The sequence below is a fragment of the Herpailurus yagouaroundi genome, unplaced genomic scaffold (assembly GCF_014898765.1).
Source record: "Herpailurus yagouaroundi ecotype Mexico unplaced genomic scaffold, PumYag 202, whole genome shotgun sequence".
Lineage (NCBI taxonomy): Eukaryota > Metazoa > Chordata > Mammalia > Carnivora > Felidae > Herpailurus > Herpailurus yagouaroundi.
Window position 1 is genome coordinate 7997156 of NW_024412433.1, and position 10495 is coordinate 8007650.

A 10495-nucleotide genomic window follows, 5' to 3' on the forward strand; every position below is an offset into this window, starting at 1 on the left:
GGCACCACCAAGACCGCCTCCCCTGCCTGAAGTGCAGGGTTCTGAAGGTGAGTTCAAAGCCCCTTTGGTGCTAAAGCCACGGCCAAACGTTGTGTTTGAAGGGGGAGTGGAAAGAGAAGCAAATAATTGGGTCTGTAAGTTTCATTTTTTAAAAAATCAATAGAGTGGTGGCTATATTTGTCAAAATTCATTGAACTATCGAACATCTCCAATGAGTGAGTACACTTATATGTAAATTGTACCTCGGTACAGTTGAGTGGAAAATGACCAAAAAAGAGGTAACCAGAAGGAGGGGAGAGACAGGTGACAGCCATGCTCTCAGCCCAGGGGGAGCTTCCCGCGGAGGTAAGAAGTGAGGGCCTGCAGGAGAAGCAAAAGCGGCCACCGTGCAGCTATACCCTGCTTTTTACAGAATGTAAACTTTTATTAGGAGGTAATCTTTGTTGCCGACCCTCACGCTTGTACATTTCTTCACGTTCCAGACGAAACAAGCACTATCCAGTAAGTTCTACCACCACCGAAACTCGAAGGGTCCTCAGTTAAGCGAGGATAGAACGACTGTACAATTTGTTCCAAACATGGTGACACTTAAGGTTACCCAATAATTCTCGACTACCTTCAGTCATTCTTTATTAAAAAGAAAAAAAAAAAAAAGCCTGGCGGGGTCTTTAATATCCTTGCTAGTTTGGTCTTTAGGAAAGAAAAAGCTGGCAAGGAGGAAACCACAGCCCACTGGTGCCCTCTGGTGGGAAAGTGGGAGGACTGCATGGGATTGCCAAAGTTGGAGGAGCGACGCCCAGACTACAGCTCAGGGGGTCTGCTAAAAGGGGTGGGCTGGGCCCTACCCCCAGTTTCTAAAGGGAAAGGTCCCAGGTGGGTCCTGGGAATGCGCATGTCTAACAAGTTCCCAGGTGCCACTGCCTCTGGGGCTGCTGTTCCCGGGGCCGCACGGAGAATCACTGCGTTAGGTTTGTCTACCCCAACACCTTGCTTTTCTCATACTAGACCGCTAGGAAATTAATTAAAACAAGCATTTTCCTACAACGCAACAGAAGTTTATGGGTGACTTTTTTGTAGGTTCCAAATTTTTGCAGCGGGGTTGTAACTTTTGGGTTTGTTTTTAGCAAAACCAAAAGACCTAAGGCACGTCAGTTGTTGGAGAATGGTTACCGCAGTGTCCTTCCAAGAGACATAGGCGAGCCCACTTTTGCAAAGTTGGACTGTGCACTTCAGAGCTTGGGCCCTTCTTTGTCTTTTTAATTGCCTTCCATCAAAGGCCACGCCAGGAGGGTTGTGCCCAGACCCTGCAGTGGGGGCTCCCCAAACACAGGCTTGAGTCAAAGACGAGCCACCTGTCCCTCAGGCTGGTGCTCTCATCCTCTGCCTGGGGGCTCCAGAGCCCTCTTCTCTTGCCACCCCAGGCCGTTGCTCTCATCTCCCCCCCCTGCTCCTCCAAGAGCTCTTGAGACCTGGGCCTGGCCCCTGCCCTGTTTGTCTGCTAATGGGTCAGGTTTGGGGCTGCAGATGAGGAGACCGTCAGCTCCCTCTGGCTTTGCAGAAAGGACTCCGGACACCTCACGGACCAGGGGAAAAATGGGCTGTGGGAGTGGGGTGGGGTTGAAGCAGCATTTCCAAGGCCACGGGGACTTTCTCTGCATCAACTCTGTCTCTCTCTAAGGGTCGGCCAGTTTCTCTCAGACCTGCTAGAACCATGAGCTTGGCAGTTCCCACACCTCTCACCTCCCAGCATTACCATCAGAGACGAACTGGGGGCTTGGGGGGGCACTCTGAAGGGAAAAATCCCAGGGATGGACCCCATCTGGTCTAGCTGGGGTCAAGGACCCACCTCAGGCCCACTGACCATGGCCAGAGTCCAGGGGTCTTGTGATGCGGGCATCCCATCCCCACGAGGACCACTTGCATTCGGTTGCTGTGGGGCCGGATTCACCCTCCCAGTGGGGGCTGGGCAGACAAAGTGCGTGTCCCAGCAGCTGGGTGGGCCTGGGGTATAATTCCCCCGGCTCCCCAGGGTTGGTGCTTGCCATGGTCAGGCTGCCGTCAGCGGCTGGCTCTCCCTCTGGCTGCGGCAGACATAAGCCATCTGAGCTCTGCACATGGCTGCCTGCCCCTTCCTGCACAGCGGGTGGGGGCGCTTGAGAAGGGCAGTGCCTACTGTTGAGTGCCCCATACCACATGACCAGAGGGAAGGTGCTGGGGGAAAGGGGACTGTCCCCCTGGAGGATGGAGCCACCGGAGGGCCTCAAGGTGGCCAGATTGATGGAACTGCCTCCAATCCCCCACCTTCTCCCTGGGAGACCATGGACCCTCTCTCTCCTTCCACGGAGACTGGGGAGATAAGGGTCCTGCTCTGGCTGATGCCCAAGAAGTGGGCTTCCTGCTGACAAGGGCCGGGCCCTGACCAGGGTGGGGAAGACCTCTGGGCCTACAGGAGGCTAGTCTGTAAAAGTGCATTCACCCGCTGGGGGCCCTGCCTAGGCTGCACCAGCCCCAGACTGACACCCTGTTCTCGATCCCAGCAGCGAGCTTTCCTTCCCAGAAGCTTGGGGGTTCCTGCCCCCTCCCCAGACAGAAGCAGTCCTGAGGGTAGAGCACTGGGTGACTTTGCCAAGCAGCCCTGGGCTTGGGGCCCGGCTCTCCCAACCAGCCGAAAGCCTCCCTAAGCACGTGGTTCCCGTCCACAGATACCTTGCTGGGGTCCAGTGACCCACAAGACAACCCCCTAGGAGAGCACATCAAGAGGCCAGGGCTGACCTTGCCCACTGCCCACATGCCCCTCGTGGGTCCTGGAAAACCCACACTCTCCCCACAGGCCAGGTTGGGCCACTGCTAAGCCTGGCCCCGCCTGCCCCCCAGGTGCCCCGGGTGACTACGAGATCTGCTTGGAAGGGCTCTGGACTTGCCCCAGCGCAGCACCCACGAACTGAAATAACTCACAGGCCCTCACCAAGCCCTGTGTCTCAAATGCCATGGGCTGCTCTTGGAGATGGGTGGTGGTGGTTACAGAGAGTGCCAGACTCTCCCATCATTTCCAGATTTGCTCAGCAACCTAACCATGTCTGGGAGGCAAAGTAATGGCCCCTTAAAGAAGCCCACATCCTAATTCCGGAACCTGGGAGTATTTTGCCTTACGAGGCAAAGGAGACTTTGCAGATGTCATCACACCTCAAGGGTACAGACCTTGAAATGGGGAAATGATTCTGGATTATGTGGTGTGCCCAGTGTCCTCGCAAGGGGCCTTAAAAATGGAGGAGGGAGACGGGTCCCTCAGAGGGAGACATGAGCACAGAAGAAAAGCACAGAGATGCACTCTGCGGGCTTTGAAGGTAGAAGAAGGGGGTCACGAGTCAAGGAGAATGTGGGCACCTCTAGAAGCTGGAAAAAGTCAGGAAACAGATATTCCCCTGCAGCTTCCAGAAGGGAAGGCTCCCACGCCAACACTTTTGATTTGTTGGTCTTCTTAACCTACCGAACTGTATGGTAAATTTGTGTGGTTTTAAGCCACAAAGTTTCAGTAACTCGTTCCAGCAGCACTAGAAAACTAATATGCCGTGACAGCCTGGCTGCTCAAGAGAGAAAATTTCAGAGCTGCCGCAGGGTCTTTAACTTTTTGTAACAGCTTTGTGGAGATGTAATTCACATATCATGCGATTCTCCATTTGAAGTGCGCAGTTCACCAAAGAATTTTAAGGGTTTGTTGGTGTTGCTGTTGCTGTTGTTGTTTACAACCTCTGAAGTAACCATCATTAACCGACTCCAAGGGGTGCCTGGCTGGCTCAGTCCGTAGAGCACGAAACTGGCCATCTCGGGGTTGGGAGTTCGAGCCCCACGCTAGGTGCAGAGATTAATTAAAAACAAAATCTTTTTTAGAACACACTGACAACATTCCAAGTACATCTCAGGGGCCTGTGCAAAATATTTTGCATCTTATCAGTGGTTATGAAACAAACGACTGATATCAAGTAGCTCATCCTCGTCCGGTTGTGCTTCCTGACGCAGAGGTTCAACATGAGGTGAGAGGAAGTGAACTTGGTCTTGGCTTACCAGCTGGCAGCGGAAGCCCTCTTGGGAGAGGAGCAGAAAAACGCCTTGACATGTTGGGGGAAAGGCGAGCTTGGAGAACACGGAGGGGACAAACATTCGGTCATCAGGGCTGGCTGAGCTGTTCCGTCGGGGACAAGGAGGGAGAGAATGAAGAGGGAGGGCCAGAGAAGCTGGGGCCAGAGGGCCGGCCATGCCAGCAAAGGAGGAGGAGGGACACTGACACCATCTGCATCAAAGGGTCCGTTTGTAGTTGTTTTTGCTAAGATGGAAATCCTCCTCCTCGTGGGTGGGCGTTTGGGGGATGGGAGGATAAAGGACTGAGCCGCACGCTTTGATCCTGGCCTGCAGAGCAGGGTCCACGCTCATCGCTCATCGGTGACTTGGGGAAAGCACTAGGTGCTGCAGAGTCCCGTGCGGGACTGCTCAGGGCGCCCAAAGGACCCCAGGGGGCCAAGAGACAACCCCCACCTGACATGGACGTGCCAAGCTCATGTGTACTTGTACGTAGGTGGGGAAGAGTTTATCGAGTTCTTGCTGTGTCACACAGCTCTTTGCCTTACTTGAGCCAATAATTAGTGTTCGCTGCAAAAAATGTGGTATTTTGTTTTTTTTAAGTTTTTTTTATTTATTTTGAGAGAGAAAGAGCATGAGCAGGGGAGGGGCAGAGAGACTGGGAGGGAGAGAGAGAATCCCAAGCAGGCTCTGCGCTGTCAGCACAGACCCGATGTGGGACTCGAACTCATGAAGCCCTGAGATCATGACCTGAGCCGAAATCAGAAGTCAGAGGCTTAACCTACTGAGCCACCCAGGCGCCCCCAAAATATGATGTTTTAAATCAAGAAGTGACCGGCATCCTCCCAGCTCCCCTCCAAGCCCCCATGCTGTGGATGGATGTTGGGGTCCCCGCCCCCTACTATATATTCTCCTCTGTGTGATCCCCGAGACTCTTAAGCGCCAGGTATGATCTGGGCTGACCCCCGCTGTTCAGGGAGTTTGGAAAGCATCTAGTCCTGCGGCAACCTGCGGGGGGCATGACCCGCTGGCTGGATTGGGCACAGAGGGCAGGAACTGAGTCTGCAGTTCTGGGTGCTCTGCTCTCGGTTGAGCCATGAGGCCCCTTCCCCACCCCGCCCCCAGGCAGGCCCCTGTCTGGGGCACATATATGACCACACCCCTGCGGGGGTGGGGTGAGGTGGCCCAGAAGGCCCTGAGTTGTTCTGAGGCCAATCTTCCAGAAGCCCTACAACTAAGGTCCTCTGTTTCCCTCAGGGATTCTCCAAGGGGTTGGTCAGATTTTTTTCTTTTAACCTTTGAAACGGGAGGGCTGATTACAGCCGCTTTGCCCAGGTCATTGTCAGGTTCCCTCGTCTGAGATCAGAGCGCTCTTGTCTTGCCCCTCTCTTTAATGTCAACTCGGGCCAGGGGCAGGCACCCTTTCCCATTCTCCTCAGGTGGGCAGGGGCTGCTGTCAATGAGTCCACGGAGGTTTTCCTGGGAGCTTCTTAAGAACAAAAGGAACAAAATATAAACTTGGGCTCTAACAGCGTACCCTGACATTCCTATAATTCTAAGTTTAATTTTCAAGCAAAGACAGTGGTTACTCTCAACTGCAATGTGTGTTTATTAAATTATATGCCCGTATGCTGTTTGGGTAATTTAAGACATCAGCAGCACAGTCATATATTTGGTACTTAAACTAGGACAAACGATATTTTATCATACATTAAAAACAAATTTAGAATTTCAGCTCTATGCAGAGTGATTTTTGTCCGTCATGCTCGTCCCTGCAATCCCAGCATCGAGAAAAGTTCCTGTCACGTAGTAAGCACTCAATACATATTTGTGGAAGGAGTGAAATAACTAGTTAATTGATCAATTTTCACAGATTTTAAAAATACATTAAAATATCTTTGGTGTTACACCTCACACCTTCCTTGCAATGCTAAAGAATAGAATGCAGTCATTTCCACATTCTTTTAAAGATGTTTCATCTATTGGGGCGCCTGGGTGGCTCAGTCGGTTAAGCCTCCGACTTCGGCTCAGGTCACGATCTCACGGTCCCTGAGTTCGAGCCCCGCGTCGGGCTCTGTGCTGACCGCTCAGAGTCTGGAGTCTGCTTCAGATTCTGTGTCTCCCTCTCTCTCTGCTCCTCCCCTGCTCATGCTCTCTCTCTCTCAAAAATAAACATTAGAAAGGAAGGAAGGAAGGAAGAAAATTGGAGGAGTGCCTGGGAGGCTCAGTCAGTTGAGCATCTGACTCTTGATTTCGGCTCAGGTCTTGATCCCAGAGTTGTAGGATCGAGCCCCTGCTTCCTGAGCCTCAGTGTGGAGCCTGCTTAAGATTCTCTCTCCCTTTGCCCCTCTCCCCAGCTTGTGCTCTCTCTCTCTCTCTCTCTAAAAAAAAAAAAAATAGAAAGAAAGAAAAATGTTTAGAGATCCCCATGGCATTACATTTATCTCCCCTGAAATGAAGGCATAATATATTTTCACTAATAACCCTGAAACTTTTGAACTGATGGAAATTCGCGGGGAAAGACCAGAGCAAACCATATTGGCTCCAAGAAACCCATGATGTAATAAAAATTCAGAAAACCACAAGTTAACCCCTGATTTTACCACTTACTATCTCTGTGACATCAAGAAAGTTCACTAAACCCAGGACTTCTCATTTGCAAAATTAATATAACAGCTCATCCTCTCACTTCATGCAGTTGCCATGAACATCAAATGGAATCACACATGGGAGCATTTTGTAAAACACCACTCAAAATTAAGCGATCCTAAAAAATAGGTATGGGTGCCTGATTACACATACCAAAAATGAGTATCTTAATTTTTAAAAAGTCAATTGGATAAACAAAAGTTGCTCAGACAGTTAATTGTCATTTGTATTTCCTAAACCCCACTGCTTATATACATAAAGTTATGTAAACATATATATGTATGCATTGGCTTTTGATCAGTGCTTAAAGGGAGCTCTCTGACCTTAAGATTATAAAATATTTTACCTGTATTTTTCTTTTTTGATAGATTTATTTTTATATTTAATTAATCTATCTGTCATTTATTTCAGCATTTAAGATAAACAGCAGGGAATCTAAATAACTCATTTCCCCCCAATGATGAGCCAGTTGCCCCAAGGCCATTTATTGGCTAACCTGTACTTTCCACACTGATCTTTTTTTTTTCTTCCAGACTGATATTAATTGCCTTTTTTTTCAGCTACTAAATTCCCTTTTGAACTTGAAGTCAGATCTGGACTCTGTTTTAATCTGTTCATCCGTCTATGTCTATGCCAGCATGACACCATTTTGATTACCATAGGCTCAACAGAGTAGTTAAGTATCTGATAGAGGGTAACTCTCAAGACATCACGCTGGGTGAAAGAAGCTGGACACAGAAGAGAACATTGTGGAAGATTCCACGTCGATGAAATCCTAGAACAGGTGAAATGAATCTACCGTGACAGAAAATCAGTGGTTGCCTCCATCAGGCCCAGTGTTGGGCTGGGGACTAGGGAGGGTAACCTTAAAGGGGCATATGGGAACCTTCTGTGGAGATGTTCTATATTTTGACTGGGTTGCTGGTTACAAGAGTACATACATTTGTCAAAACTTATCTAATTGTAACTTAAAATGCATTATACTGTATGTAAATTATACCTCATCTAAAAATTTCTAATAAGGCAAGTTTCCTCGTTTCGTCGCTGTTCCCAAAAATTGCTTTTCTCTGCTTATACAAGTATTCTTCCAGATGAATTTTAGAACATTTTAACTTTATAAAGTTAAAAAAAAATTCATCAGACTTGTGATAGGAATTGTGTCCAATGTATTTATTAATTTGGGGTACAATTGACATTTCTATATTAAGACCTTCCATCCACAAAGAGGATGTATCTCTTCATTTGTCCAAGCCTTCTTTGATACACTTTTGTCATTTTGGTAAAGCTTTGTCATGTATGGCACATGTAGGCCATGCACATTTTTGTGAAGTTATTTTAGGATATATTTTATATGTGGTTGCTATTGTCAAAGGGTTATTTTAAAAATTGTATTTCCCAACTCATTTCTGACATATGAAAAGGCTCTTGATTTTTATGTATTTATCTTGTTTCTGGACACATTATATAAGTTTCGTATTTTTTTTTAAGTTTATTTATTTATTTTGAGAGAGGCAGAGAGGCAGCATGAGTGGAGGAGGAGCAGAGACAGGGAGACAGAGAGGATCTCAAGCAGGCTCCACGGTGTCAGTGCAGAGCCCCATGTGGGGCTCAATACCACAAACTATGAGATCATGACCTGAGCCGAGATCAAAAGTCAGACACTTGGGGCACCTACGTGGCTCAGCCAGTCAAGCATCTGACTTCAGATCAGGTCATGATCTCATGGTTTGTGAGTTCAAGCACCCACATTGGGCTCTGTGCTGACAGCTCAGATCCTGGAGCTTCTTCGGATTCTGTGTCTCCCTCTCTGTCTCTCCCCTGCTCACACTCTGTGCCCCTCTCCCCGCCCCCCCCCCAAAAAAAAAAAACTTAAAAAAAAAAAAAGTCAGACGCTCAACCGAGCGACCCAGGTGCCCCAGTTTCTTATTGTTTTCATATTCTGTTAAGTTGATTTTATTTTTTAGGTGGATAATCATATCATCTGGACATATGATGGTTTGTCTTTTATTTTCCAATTTATCCTCAACTTTTCTTTTTTAACCAAATTTAATCATCTGAAACATCTAGAGCTTTTGAATAGTTGCTATGATAATGGGCATTTCTGTTTATTCTTGATGTAATGAAAGTTGCTTCTGTTTTTCCTTGGAGTAGTGTTTGCTGTTGGTTTCTGATAAATACTTTCAACCATGCTAACTAAGGACTCACACTCCTGTTTTTAGAGTTCCCAGCATTTTGGTCAGAAATGGATGTTGAATTATATCCAGTGTCTTTTCAGCATTTACTTAAGTCAGTGGCTCAATATTGGCTTCACATTAGAATCACCTGGCATCTTTAAAAATACTGTTGTCTGTGTGCCCTCTTGCCTAGATTCTGATTTAATTGGTTCAGAGTGGAGCCTAGGGATCAGCATTTTTAGCTCTTCTCGCAATTATTCCATCTACCCACAGGTGAGAACGATCGATCTAGAGCTTTGCTTCTCAATCTTTATTTTTTTTTTAATGTTTATTTATTTTTGAGAGAGAGATCAGGGGAGGGGCAGAGACAGAGAGAGACACAGAATCTGAAGCAGGCTCCAGGCTCTGAGCTGTCAGCACAGAGCCCGATGTGGGGTTCAAATCCATGAACCATGAGATCATGACCTGGGCCAAAGTCGGCCGCCCAACCGACTAAGCCACCCAGGCGCCCCCAATTCTTTTTCCTAATGTTTATTTATTTTGAGAGAGACAGCATATGCGTGTGAGCAGGGGAGGAGTGGAGAGAAAGAGAGAGAGAGAGAGAGAGAGAGAGAGAGAGAAAGAATCTCAAGCAGGCTTCAAGCATCAGGACAGAACATGACATGGGGCTTGATCTCAAGAGCGTGAGATCATGACCTGAAACAAAATGAACAGACATTTAACTGACTGAGCCACCCAGGGACCCCTGCTTCTCATACTTTAATGTGCATAAAAATCACCAGATAATCTTGATAAAATGCAGATTGAGATTCAGGAGGTCTGGAACTTGAGATTTTGCGTTTCTTGTACTAAAAGTGGCATCCTTAAACCACCAGCATGGGCATCATCCAGGAGCTTTCTAGAAATGCACACACTCAGCCCATCCCAGACATACTGGATCACAACCTGCATCTTTAATGGAGCTTCAGGTAATACTTGCATGTATTAAAGTTTGAGAGGCACTGAAGATAATTATGTATAAGGTTTTTTTTTTACTTTTATCCTATTAATGTAATAAACTACAAGACCAAATTTCCCAAAATTTTAACTACTATTGCACTCCTGTAATAAAACTGGCTTGATATGCTGATGAATCAGATTTTCTAATATTTTATTTAATATTTTATATCAATATTCAAAAGAGAGATTGATCCATATTATCTTTTTGTGCTGATTTGTCAGGTTTGGGTATCAGGGGCTGCCTCAAGGGTTGTTCTTCCATATTCATGCCTCATTATATGTACTTTTTCTTTGTAAAACTTGCCAGAAGGTTTCATCATTTCTTGATCTTTTCAAGGAATGAGCTTCTTCCCCCCCCTTTAATATATATTGACTTCCCATATATTCCAAAGTCTATTTTTGAGAAATTCTTTTTTAACCCTTTGACACTATTTTATTTTTTTTAATTTATTTTTTAAAGTGTATTTATTTTGAGAGGGAGAGTGTGTGTGTGCAGCGCATGAGAGTGGAGGAGGGACTCAGAGAGGAGGAGAGAGAGAGAGAATCCCAAACAGGCTCCGTGCTGTCAGCACAGAGCCCCACTCGGCACTCAATCTCAC